The sequence below is a fragment of the Thermobia domestica genome, chromosome 1 (assembly GCF_964235325.1).
Source record: "Thermobia domestica chromosome 1, izTheDome1.hap1.1, whole genome shotgun sequence".
Classification (NCBI taxonomy): Eukaryota; Metazoa; Arthropoda; class Insecta; order Zygentoma; family Lepismatidae; genus Thermobia; species Thermobia domestica.
The window spans coordinates 8,227,233-8,242,091 of NC_137454.1; positions in this window are offsets into that span (position 1 = coordinate 8,227,233).

Below are 14,859 nucleotides of genomic sequence, written 5' to 3' on the forward strand. Positions count from 1 at the left end.
AACTTTAATACGTTTGCTACAACGTTACATATCGACATAACTCATATACCCTTTCACATTTAAAAAAAATCAGTTGCTGTGTTCATAGTGACATCACTGTGAGCATTGTCCTTCACATTCGCAAAACAACGTACAGATGAACCCGTTCTTATTACAAGTACATTTCAAAGTACAGCGCAGTTTGCAACGGCATGTAACCAGTTGTTAATTGTTATCAGACTTACTACGTTGACTCTCATCAGACATTCAACGTAGTCCACATAGGTTGGTAACCGAGTGCGTCATCTGTTTCCTTCCAACCCCAGTTCAGGGATTCAAAATCATGGACATCCTTTTCGAGACACAGTTGCCCAATCATGCACTGAAGAGTTGCTCTTTTTGTATTGAATTTCAATGCGTCTTCGATTGGAGGTATTCTGTCCATTGCGCGATTTCTCGCTGAATACAATACGCCTGGTTTCTTTGACTTCCTCGCAAGTACTTGATCTGTTGTACATGAGCGTCACAAATCGCTGGATTAGCATGCGAGATTGGTAGCTTACAACTTCGTGAAAATGAATGACTGATAGTTCCCGGAAAGCTGTATCCACTTCTTTAAATACCATGCACGTATTCCATGCACTTGTCTTCTGGTAAACCGCAGCAAATCTATCGTTCCTGAAGGTGGTGTGTATAGGAATGGTGTGTATAGGAATGAAACGTCGTATTTTTGCAGAACCAAAATCAATCCATAGTTCCTCCAGAGTGGGTGACAGATGCACATGCAAAGAGAGCGATAACAACAACATCGGAATAACGGTACGACTGTAATATGTTTGTATCCCTTCTCGACGTCCGTCATGACGGACGTCGAGAAGGATTCTTCCATCAGCTTATATGTGGGATGAGGGACAAATACAAGTAATATCTAAGTCTGAGGAACAGGATAAGACTTGATTTCCTCTTGCGTAGAATGATTCTTTTTCTGAAATAACAGCTGAAGGTATTGCTTCGGCGAGGTAATGAAGTAGCCTTAACTTGTTGTCATTGTTTGCAAGGAACTTCTGGATTTTTTTTGGTAGCGGTCCCGTTGGCTTGACAACAAAACGGTAGTCCTGCCCATGCTTCTGACGCGTCTGTGTTTTCAAGCTCTTTTCAATGTAGGGGTCAAGGACCACGTCTAAGCGTTTAGTGTCTCGAACTGGAAAGAAACCCAGTTATTCACAACTGCGGCATATTCTGCAAATGTTTTCGCTGCTCCTGGTTGCAGTTGGTGTACCAACATTGCTCCATCGACGACAAAACAAGAGGAATGGGGGATGATAGCACTTGTACACCCACCAAATTTTTCATAACATTTCAAAATATCTGATTTAGAGGAAGGAAGTCTGAGATCTCCAAATTCAGATATTAATGGTGGATAAGTTGTGTTCTCATGAGAAAAGAATTCTCTGATATCGCCTCTCTTTCCTGACATGCTATGAACATCTTGCAGAACAGGTTAGAATATTTGTGTGCACTAGCAAGTTTCACCTTATCTTTGCAACGAGCTACAGGTGAAAAGCTGCGTATTACCTTTCTTTGTAACATCATGTATGGTCTGCTTGCATGTCATTAGACGACTATAAACGAAGTCCTCATACATTTTGGTTCCTGTGGTACCTGCGATGCTGACGGACTGGCACGAATCTCCTGGTGCTATACGTCTGGTGAACCCAACAATAGGCAGATGCTCTTTTTCAAAAGTATTACCAGTATCACGAAGTACATCAATTAGGTTCTTTACATCTGTCCTGTACTTGCTTTGGAATGCATGCTTGTTGTCGTGGTGTGATCTTGGTACGTGCAACTCAGCAGAGTAGCTGTCTTCTTACTCAGCCAGTAAACGAGCGATTTCGGGACAACTGACTATTTTCTTGAAAAGAGTAAATGGGTTTCCGGTGCTCGCGTAGAGAACCACTTTCTTTTATCAGTTTATTGTTCTTTTCGTGAAGCTGGTCGTCTGACATACGGGAAACCAACACAGATACACAATAAAGATCTCCAGACGGCAATTAAGGCACACAGTGAGCAGGGATATAAGGATATGGGAATATAATTAAGTGTGAGTGGAGAACTCATTCGGCAGCACCTTCATCAACTTGATAAGTGCTACAAGTTGGGTTGATGGATCCAACAGGATTTGACCTCAGGGAGAAGGGAATGGAAGCAGACATCTGTGTTTCTCTGTTTCGTCTGAGGAAGGAGTCGTTTACGTACAGGGAGATGACATGTTTTGTGAAGTGGATCCTGTACAAAGATCTAGAGCGCCGTTATCATTGGTTAGCAAGAACCGGTTCCAAAACAGCCGAAAACAGCACTTCACCAGAAGAATGTCTTCCTGTGTGTTTCGTGAACTGCCTGACACGTCGTGCATCGTGTATCATCTGTCAGGGCATCTGTCAGGAAGTCCGTGTCAGGGCATCAATGGAATTGTGTACTGTCATGAGTTGAGCCGTGTTCAAGAAACTCAATGCTTTCGATTCAGCACTTCTGAATCGCAAAGAGGTCCTTCTCTTACAGTGTTATGCTTATCCCCACGTGGTTAGGATGACCGGGTAAACCATTGTACGCCTGGTGTCGGAAACACTATAGCATCCGGCACACTCTCCGGTCATTGCACTCTCCGATTATCGTCTATTTCAATCCTTGGAAAGTCATCTTAGAGGACGCCAGTTCAAATCCCCATTAGCGGTGCAAAATGCACTTGCACACATTCTTTGCTACACTGCCCACCAAGACCTACCTCGATGGATTCCATATGCTTCCAGAACGTTGGCTATAGGTAGTTGATGGCAATGGGGACTCCTTTTGATCTTTCACATAAGTCCTAAGTGAGATATCCATGTTCGAAAGTGGTGGGTAAAAAAGCGACAGCACTTTTGTGGCTACATATATAGTAATACCTATTTTTTTAGCTTCCTAAACCACCGTGTCCAGACATCATAAGTAATGATTCATTAGAAAACAAGTTATTTTAATTAATCTCATATCTTATTCAGACTAAAGGAGAAAATTAATCAATGTCATACTTGAAAGACAAATATGATCTGTTAGGGTGTTAAATCTCTAGCACTGCAAATTTCGATGCCATTATTGTACTGTTTCCTAGACCTTCTCTTCACCAAAATTTTAGACAATAGTAAAATACATGGACGTTCGTCGGGATAGTAATACTACACGTTATGGATGCGTTAAAATATCGAATAATAGTTTTGATAAAGTTGATACTTACAAATATCCGGGATCAATATTAACAGACGCGAACCATATTCTAAATTAAATTACATGTCGACTAAGTCCGTGTTATTATTCAGTTCAAAATCTTTTTTCGACACGAATTATGTTTAGGAATTAGAAGCTTAAAATACATAAAACGATAATAGTGCCTGTTGTTCTGTATACTTGCAAAATATGGTCGCTTACTTTGAGGGAAGAACGTAGACTAAAAACGTTTGTGAATTAGACAAAAGGGGCTAGTTTTTTCTCATACTTATACTGCTTTTTACTTATAGTATACTTGCCCCTCTCCAATTTAATGTGCGAACAGAATCATACCACGTGCCTTGTTCACAGAGCAATCACCTAGGATTACACAGGATCATCTCTAAATTTTGGGAGGGATATCGTGACCCAATCCTTAAATTTTGGGAGGTGTGCCACTTTGTAATTATTAGAAAGTGTTAATTTTAAAATTTGATATATCAATATTGAACACATCTATGTGACTGAAAGTATGGTTTTGTTTTCGATTCCTTCCATTAGTATAACAATTGAATACAGTTTCAAAGCGTTTGTTACATATTATATTAACACCTTGATAAGGCTTTATCAGATTTTATACACATGTAAATGCTAATGAATATAGGTCTCCATTCTCTTTGATGCGGTATTTTCTCAAACTGTCGATGTGTCCATGTGTTATTGTATTGTTATTAGAAATTGTGAAATAAATGTACTCTATCAACCAAACATATATTTCAGTAAAAGTCTTTAATCCAGCTTGTACTTTTCTATGAAAAATGCCAAAAATATTTTTATTTGAACTTTCTTACCATGTGCTTGGTTATTGACCGAACATCTCTTCTTTAATATAGCTTTGCTACAACATATGTTTATATTGCTGAGTACAGTATCCATTAATTTCATAAGACATATGTACATCGATACAATCCTTCACTTTCAGGAAGGGTGGAACTGCTAAAAGATTAAACTTTGAGATTTACCCTCGGATGCAAATATATCTTTCTGGAAAATATTTTACTTCTCCATGAGTTTAAGGGTAATAATTTGGCAAAGTACGCATATAGCTATGTGCTCTCCATGTAATTAGATAATATCCTAATTCATGATCTTTCATGAGGTTTTATTATAGCATGTGTTTACAGAGTTGAGTACAGCGGTCCGTATCTTTCATAAGACATGTGTAAATTGATGCAGGCGTTTTAAATTCAGGAAAGGATACAAATAAATATGCATAAATAAGGAGGCTCTCAAAAAATAAGAATTTGAAGTATTCCCCAGGACGGAAACGTTTACATCTGCAAATTTCGACGGTCTTGCTTCTTCTCTTATACATGTAAAAAACGAAAAAAAGACATACTCATTTCTTTGCACTCATCACTAGATTATTTACTGGCCTAATTTAACTTCTTAAATAATACGTTATTGCAATATATGCACAAATAATTCACTAAAGAAGTACTTATATTTTAAATAAAATGTACATTGATTCGCTTCTGGGTATGTCCATGGTAACTCACGTTACGTAATGATGTATATTTTGAAGAATATTAACCACAAATAAACTGAAAAGCTTCGCTTTTTTTAAAAAAGCAAAGCTGTCATATTTATGCAGATAATTACCAAATATCGTCGTTTGATATGATACAGCAAACCTAGGAGGAAAGAAAATACTATAGTAACTCACGTTACAATTTTTTCCCTACATTCAGAACCTGTGATTTATCAGTACATTTTCTCTTGTTCTGGCGTAGATATGCGCATGAAATTCTTATGTAAGATAAGGACACATAATTTAATTATGACAAAAATATTATTTTTTTATTTACATTTTATGACTACTTATTTTAGTGGAATATGCAGAGATTTTGGTAACTCACGTTACATTTGTCAACGATTTTTTATTATTAAGTATAAGCAACATACATTTATAATAACTTGAAATAAGCACAGTTTAATCAAGTCGAACATTGAACTTTGCTTTAGGAAAAGGTTTGATCAGTTATATGAAATTTTACTTGGGATACCGACAGAAAAAATAAGACCTATGTAATAATAAATAAAACTTGTATAATATGATCAGCATTAAAACTTAGTAGATGAAAGGTAAACTACGGAAAAAAATAAGAAAATAGTAATTCTCTGAGAAAATAATTAATGATACCAGCCACATACAACTATATTTTTATCAAAAGAACAACTTGATTAAAAATTATCACTATATTTCTTTCATGAAGTTTTGTCCCTGTTTCCGTGGGCATACCCTTGTGTTATATTTTCAGGACTACACTTAAATTTGAGTACAATTGGAAACATAATTTAGAAAATGTTATCTAGGACCCTCATGTATACCTTTGAAAATTTGGTTAGTTCACATTGTATTCTTTAATGATTAAAGGAACAGTAAAAATAAAACTTGAGTGGCATTTTAACGAGAAACGTGAATTAGCAAGAAGCGGAATTTTAACAGTAACGTTCGAGAATCAGCTATAGGAGATTTGATTTCAAAGTATGGATATATAGAACAATACATTCGTTTCTTCTTATATTCATGAATATAGGTTTCATCGTTGTTCACGAAGAATAACTACATTGACATATAGTATTTTTCCTATATTTTGGAAAACATTTATTGGGCGAGTAACTAAATTTGTGAATTGCCATAAAACAAAAGTTGCTTATTGTTCTCTATGTCCTTGATATATTCACTTTTAATTTTGAATCATTCACGATTATCCCTTCCATCTTTTGTAAATATTAAAAGTTCAAATGTGTGAATATTTGGACCTCATCCAATGAGTTTATTTACATTTCACAGAATGACATGGATAAATATAAGACTGCCTAAAATCATTGAAATATAATATATTTTGTAAAATCCGATTCGTTGATTTCTACATTTAACTCGAAATATTGGACTTGAAACAATTGTGTATATTCCAAAAATTTTACACTTTGAATAAGGACGTGAAAATGACTTATAGTGAATAAACTGATATATATATAACATTAACAGTTTCATACTTATAGCTTAATTGCTAACTCACATTCTGAGGTTATTTGTGGAGAATTATTATTAGTTCAATCTGAGTGGTTTAATAATATCAAATCTTTATTTGTTTTTAAAAATATTTGAAAGTGTTTGTTTAAGACTTTAATTTAAAAGTTCCTGTCGTTTGTTGTAATTTTTTCTCATTAATATATAAAAATAACTACTTTATACTTTAAAATATATTAATGTATGTATTTATTTATTTAACAATCATCACAGAGAGCTCACATGTCATTTTCTCTAACAAGGACAATAACAATCTAAAGGATTTGGGAAGATATCGGCCAGAATCTTGTTAGTAGGTACCATTCCAGCATTTGACTTGTAGGACTAAGGAAAACCCTGCAAAACCTAAGTCAGAATGGTCGTCAGTGGGAATCGAACACACGACCTCTCGAATGAGAAGCTAACGCCCCACCACTTAAGCTAATTAGAGTCCACAATCATTAGTAAAGTAGGATCCTTGATGCAACCTTACTGGCTAAGGAACTTGAAACTTTACCTTAAAATATCAAATGTTTAAAATTTCATAATGCTGTTTCAGAATGCTTTATCACTGATACAAAATACTGGTTTGCAAACTTCTTAACCTTCAAGATCGTAGTTACCAATAAGAGTGTACGTGGATTGTTGAAAAAAATATACCAGTGGAAACCTATTACCCAATTATTAAAACATTTTCAGAGCGTTTGAATCTTTTGTTTACTGTTTGATCACCGTTTTACACGTTTATCTGAACATGTTTACTTAATTTTTAACTTTAAAAACTGTTGTATAGATTAAATAGTTTAGCTAAGATTTGATTAAATTTTAGGTTTGTATTATTGTACTAATTTAAACATTCAAAAACTTTGCAAAGAAAATTATGGATTTTGCTTCTGTGTTGGCGTTTACTTTTTAATTTTAAAATTGTTTATACTCATTGAAAATTTTTCAAATATTCTGACTAAATCTTTAAGTTTAAAAATTCCTTACACTTTATTTAAATGTTTAAACTTTTTGTAGAATTGCTTTGATGCGTTTGTATTACTTTGGAGACTATTCTCTTCCTTTCTGGTTATTCTTCACAAACATATTGAAATATAATAATATGTTCTAACAACATTATTCCAGTATAATATCTTTTAGTAGTACATTCTTCCGCAAACATTAATTGTGAATTATGCTTCAAGACTGTATTGATTTTACAATAGGAAGCATACCAGCTCAGCAATATGTTACAATAGGAAGCAGCTACAGATCACTTCATTATAAACCTTTTCTATAGCCTCGATTGTATGAATGACGTACTAGAATTCCTCTAGGTTGCTAAACTACATTTAACGTTCTTTTAATTTATCTTAAACGTCTACTGATATGTGAGCACTGTTCTCAAATTATTGTCGCTCAATTATTCATGTCATTGACAACCTCAAATTTACAATAGTTTCAACCTCTTTCTCTGAACGAAGTAATTTTCTATTCTCTCACCATCATATGAAGATGATATCTGCCAATCTGTGGATTAATCACATCTTTCTCCCCATTACCCGAACTTTCTTTCTTTGGTTATTGTTATATATTTAAACACACACGTCAAACCTCTAAATTAATTTGTATAATTAAAGACAGATATAATCTTGAACTACTTTTATTACGAGTATATTGGTAAATCTGTAAGCCGATATTGCCAAAGAGATGTAATCCACTTCATAACCAATAATCAAAACCACAACATAATCGAATCACATATCCAATCTACATAGTAACAATATCCAATCTTATTTCATGTGGTACAGACCTATTACCTAGTTACCCATGTTCTTTCCTATTACTTCCTAACAGTTATATTCTGTGATATGGTGTTTCAAAGGCGTGTTCTTTACACATAAACATTTAAGTATGAAAAGAGCTTTATGAACCGTTAGTATGCAGCAGTTTATAAATGGTGTTTTATGTTACCATGGAATGCATTGGGGACAAAAACTTGTATTTTCAGTTGTTTGTATGTTTCATATCTTTTTGGCAACTCTTCTCTAATTAATTTATGAATTTTCGTTGGATTAGTTTAAAAAATAAATCGAGACAACAGCTGGATTTGCTTATGCGACTTGCCCTGAAATAACAAAATTATTCTAATCGATCTTAATATGTAATGTTAAACTTGAACATGAAATTTCTTTAGTATATTTGCCATTGTGTTTTCAATAAATTTATAAATATAAGTGGAATATATAATTATAAAATTACTATTTTATAAAAATAATGGCAAATGTAGAAAAATAAGTTTCTATAGACTACAACTAAAAGAGACACACTTCTGTTGAGCATTTCAATGCTTAAGTATAAATAAGCAACCAAGCATTTTAATATGTAATATTTTGTTTATAAACAAAAATGGCTGATAAGCATACACATTATATACCATTCATACACGATACATTCAACATATGAAATGACAAACTCCCATATTAAATAATAAATTAAGAGAAAACCACACCAAACTAAAGTATATTTCTAAATAAAAAAAATTCGAAAAGACCCCTCACTCTTTAAAACAAATTAATACTGAAAGCTAATCATCTGCAGCAAACATACTGCCTTACAAAAAAGAAGTATGTATTAATATGTTGAGTTGTCCTTAAACCTTTGGTTCACAAGCTTATTTCTTATCCACACGAAACTACAGATATGACAGATTTAATTCTCGTACTCTGCAATTGTTTAAAAGCAGTTCCCATTCCATAATCAAAGATTTGTGTCCGCCACGATACAACACAGGTGGCCAAATATCGGTTAAACACGAGGCTCACGAGGCTCCCGCGCTCGCTCCCATTTTGTAGGGACGGGTGTACGTGGAATTTTGAAATGGCAACTTAGGAAGAGTGGTATTTTGTTTGATAAATCGTGATACACCAAATAGCTTAGTGCAAATTTGTTTAGAGTTCAGGCAAGCCTGTCTCATCAGAATTACCACAAGCTATAGTAGAATAACGTTGAGTAATTTTGGGGGCTAAGTGCAACGTTAAAAATTGTAATTTCAATCACTGTGAAGCAAATAATTTCAACACTTATCTTCTGACAAATAATGCTCGATATGCTCTCTATCCTACTCCACACACCGTCGTAAGTGGATGAGTAGTGATGTTCGTACAGCATGCAGCATCTCTTGAGTCATGGATGCACACATGTTGAATACGCACATTTATATTACCATTAGTTGTCGGTATGTTGGACATTAACGGATCATTGACATAACCCCAGAGGACAAAATCAAATGGGATTAGATCAGGATATCGTGTATGCCAGTCTTGCCCGAAATCAAAACAAATTTTCTATAAACTGTTTTCCACAATGTATCAAACAAGGTATCACTTGACCGATAGTCTTATTTGAAATTTTCAAGTTGGTCCCATCTTAGGGGTCCCTGTGGTGCCAACGACTACACCATTCCACGTTGCCTATGGCTTTTTCCTTTTTCATTGTTTGTTTCATCGCTTTCTTCTAAGCCGTTTCTGAATTATAAGCACTGAAAATTATATCTGATACAGGACAATTTTTGGCTGCCATCTTGGAAACGGCGTCTCAAATAAAAAATTGTTTCCAACAAAAAATGTTTGATTTTTCAAGCTCTTTCGAACGAGGCATCACTAGACCTATACTCCCATTTCAAATTGTCACGTACATAACCTCCCTTAAAATGAGGGGCGCGAGCCACGTGATCTCGTTTCAGACTGTTACTTCTGTCTGACTAATATAAAAGGTTTCTCAAAAACATGAAGCATAAAATACAATATCCTAACTTGGATTCCGCTAGGAGACATGTGAGACATGATGTTTGTCTGCCTGTACCCGTACCACCAGACTCATACTCCCTGTGCAGTGTTTGATCTGAGGAAGAACCTGCTGCTTGTGAGGATATTGCACTATCTTCGAGTACACAGTCAGATCCCAATTACACTCCAGTGACTGACACTAATGAACCACATGTGATAAGTCAGAAAGCACTGAATTATCTGACCAGAGTCTTAAACCTTCACAAGTTTAAGGCCCTGTTGCTTGCATCACGACATCAACAATCTACTAAACCAAGATGTGAATATAACGATGTATAGGAAAAAATAGGTCACCCTAGTTTCTAATTTTACAAAGGATGGTGATTTTGTGTATTGCAGTGACATTCCATCGCTTATGGGACAACTGAAGTTGAATTACAAACCTGAAGATTGGATGCTATTCGTAGATTCCTCTAGGATAAGTCACAAGGCAGTGTTACAACACAATGGCAATGAAAAGCCAGCCATCCCTATTGCTTATGCTGTACATATGAAACAAACATACGAGAACATGCGAAACCTATTGCAGAAAATAAAGTACGAACAGTTCCAGTGTTCTGTATGCGCTGACCTTAAGGTTATTGCCATCTTCATCGGTTTACAAGGAGGTTACACACAGCACTGCTGCTTCTTGTGTTATTGGGATAGTCGAGCCAAAAATCAGTGCACCATCACAAAATGGCCGTCAAGGAAGCAACTGTTACCAGCGAAGATGAACGTGGCTAACGAACGTCTTTTGGATCCGGAGAAAATAATCTTACCAACCTTTCATATGAAAATAGGACTCATGAAGTGCTTCATCAAGGCCCTGAACAGGGATGGTGAAGCATTTAATCATCTCAGAAAACTATTCCCAAGACTCAGCTAGGACATGGTGAAAGAAGGTGTTTTTACGTGACCTCAAAAATGAGACGTTTTTAAGGATACTACATTTTCTTCTAAGCTTAATGAAGTGCAAAGTGACGTTTGGGAGGCCTTTCGCGAAGTATAATCATCTAGAATTGGAGTAACACATTGACTTTTTTCCATACTGTGAAAAGTATTGAAATCATCCAGAGTAAAACTTTTGACATCAGCGTTGTCACATACGAACTGCGGACATGAATTCTTCACGGGTCTGTCTTGAGAGTGCACAAGAGCGTAAACTTGAAAGAAAGCTGCCTCAGCATAGGATTCACACAGTCCTGAAAAAGAGAGAATATTAAGAAGATGCTTACTATCATACTCTTGATTACGATACACCGCAAGTCTTATTTGAAATGGGGATTGAAAAAATAAATGTTGGTCTATCAGCTGTAATTAAGGCGCGGGAATTTTTTTATAGGTTTTCTTTCCCATTGTGTAATATTCTCTTTCTTGTTTTACAAGATAATAATATTGGCAAAAAGGATGTTAAGGTCCCAGGAAGGAATAAATAAATTAAGGTCAATAAAAAAATTATATGGTGATTGGAAATTATCAGTTTCATAAACCTGGGATCTCAGATCTTCAGCAATTATTTATCCTGCTGTCATTACTATTTGCAACTTTTCTTTGTCCATATTATTAGGCTTTTTGAGATCATACCATGCATCCGTCAGAATTTTATGTCTTGTATCTTGGAAGTAACTCTAAACAATCTGTTTTTGTTTGTTGATATAATATTATGCTCTGGGTATGTTTCTTTCAGTTTAGTTCTTATTGTTCCTTCAGTTGGCAGCGCAACATAAACTTGAAAAGTTTCACTGAAACAAAATTCGCATTGTTCGTTGTTAACTTCAACGTAGTTGAAAGCCTTAACCATAGCATCTGAAAAACATTATCTTTAGGATGACCACGTTTCATTCCAGAATAAATCTCTTGAACTTTTTTTCTGCATGAGAAACCGTTTCTAGCTTCAGCACCAACAAAATCATGAACAATCCCAATAATAACAACAACGTCTTTACCCCAGTCGTCATATCGTCTATCAGCTGCTTCCATAATATAATATTTTGGTTGAATGGTCTCGACGCGATGTACACTTTCATGCTCATTCACAAGTTTTTTACTATGTCTTCTTAAAAATGCATCTGATGTGTATTGCTCACAGAAGAGCCAGTCACCTTAAAAATTAAAGGTGAGTACTTTTGACATAAGATTAATCGGCGTAGGTGATGAAGCACGCCATGATATCAACGTTTTGCTACTTCTTGCTTCCATATAAACTTTTCTACAGTTTTTATGGACCTTAACACTTTTCAATCCTTTAAGCTTGCATTCCTTTCTAACTTTCACATTAATACTGGAGCCTACTAATGGCTTCAATTCTTTTCTTTTATTACACATCAACACCATTACTGAGAAGTATCTCACAGATAAAACATTTTTCAGCTTACGACATCTTGATCCAAAAGAGCAGATTTTTTTATCCTTAGTCACACCTGCAATGAATGAAAAATATATTAACACATATATAATCAAATGTTTCGTTCTTCAGTCTGAACTAGTCCATAACGAAAGTTATAAATGGATTTTCGTATAAAACATACATATTTTCGAACTTTTTTAAATGTTGCAATAACGCATGACTTAGCACATACCGATCAGATACTGATAGAAGCTTCTTCTAACGTTGCATAATGAGTTACTAAAGAAATATCAGTAAAAACGTTTCTGCATTATTTTCACGTTGCTAAGAATACATATATGGTTTATGCATGTGACAGCAGTTGCAAACAGCCTTCTTGTTGAGAAATAAGTGCTGCAATAATTACATACATGTCGAAGTGAAAATGTTTTAAAGATAAAAATGAGACTGTATTATGTGGTTTATTTATATTCAAATTATATAGTTTTTGCTATGATGTACTAAGTGTTTGTTCATGGTTATATATTTTATAAATATGTTTTTGTTTAGATCAGCTTTTCGTTGGAATTATAGATTATATTAAAGTAAACATTCATATTTACATTTTGACAATGATTGGTTTAGTGGAATGTTATTTTTATAAGAAGGCCTTGTGTCCATCTTAAACATAAATTAAACATAACTTTCTTACAAGGCTGTCTATATTTCAGTTAGAATAGTAGTCTGAAGTAGGAAGTGATATACTTCCGAAACTGTAACATTTCTCGCTAATTTATAATAAAGAATATAGACGGCCTTGTAAGAAATTATGTTTAATTTATGGAATGTTATGTATGTGGAAAAAATTATATGTCGTTAGGCCTAACTTATAAGCCTAACATCATAAGAGGATTTTCCTGCAATAGTATATAATGTAGCCTCCATCACATATACAAATATTAAAGATATAGCACTCCTAAACAATGTAATTATAATAACTACACACTGTACATTATACCAGAACACATAAAGGTAAATATAATATTTGAATCAGTCGTTTCGAATGATGTTCAAACCTCTATTGTTTGTGGAATATGCCGAAGTACTTATCGTGCAGGGTCATTTACACCTTTTCGTCGTTTACGACTTGCATAACACACACTTCAGTCTTTTGAGTTCAGTACCTATCATAAGCTGTCTCTCATCATATTGTACTTCAGTAAGCACCATCTTTGATGTAAGAGTTTTGACTCTTCCTGTCTTTGACTTTTGGGTTGAGTACTTTTACCACAAAGAAAATGCCTCCCGTCTTCCTAATTTCGAAAAATCTATTAGTTTTTGGTTGTATCATAGCTGCATTTGTAGATAAAGAAAAAGAACACTTTGAAGAGTAACGTCAATCCCCCAAGTAAACAAAGATAACCACCACTTCTTACTTCTTATCTCTGTACTGTATGCCGCTTCGATTGGTCCATGAGGTCACTATCACCCATATATTCATTAAATTTGCCAATACTATGCGGTTGAGAAAATTAGATCTTTCTCGTAGCTGCTGAGTTCCTCGACACTTCCTTTACTTCCACCACGCATTTGCTATTTGATATTACAGACACCATTTCAATGTCGTTCCAAAACAAATCACAAAAAAGGATTTACACGTTAAGAAGTCAAAAGAACTTCTCTCTTCTTCCATAAAGCATTTAAACTCTTCAGAGGGTTTCCTTCTGTTCTTTCACATCTGACTGTCCTGGTCAACCCTACACCATGTTCTACGAAGGTATCTGAAACGTTAATAGGTAGGTAGAAATTGTCTGTAAACATGTGATTACTGACACCGTCTCGTTGCAACATGTCTGCAAATTTCATAAGTACCCCTCCAGCTAGACCGAAGTTTTCCTTGTTTGATTAGGATTAGGATTTAGATTTCTGGGCTTTCGGCATCTAAGACCATTTAGCTCGTCACGTTTGAAGGATGTCATCCCCAAACGAGCACACTATGCAAGGAAAAGGAAGGAAGCGGCCTGTTAGCTATAAGTTAGGTAACACACCGGCATTTCCCTGGTGTGAAGTAGGGGGACATAGGAAAACCTCATTCAAGGTGGCTGGCCTGAAAAAAAGAACGTTTTTATACTTTTATAAACGAAAACGACTCAGTGCCTCCAGTGGGAATCGAACACGGGACCTCTCGCTCCGAAGGCGTCCTTTGAACCCTGGTACACTTCAAAATATATTAGATAGCTCAGTCGAAGGTTCAGGCACAATATCTTGTAACCCACACGTATGTTTTTTTATGTATTGCTTGAGACAATTTCTCCATAGTATGGCACCATTTAGTGTACTCGTATAAGCTTGGTGATGCAGAAACGCAACATTTATATTTTTCCTGTATGCTCTGGTATGTGCTTAGTGATCCGAAAACCCAA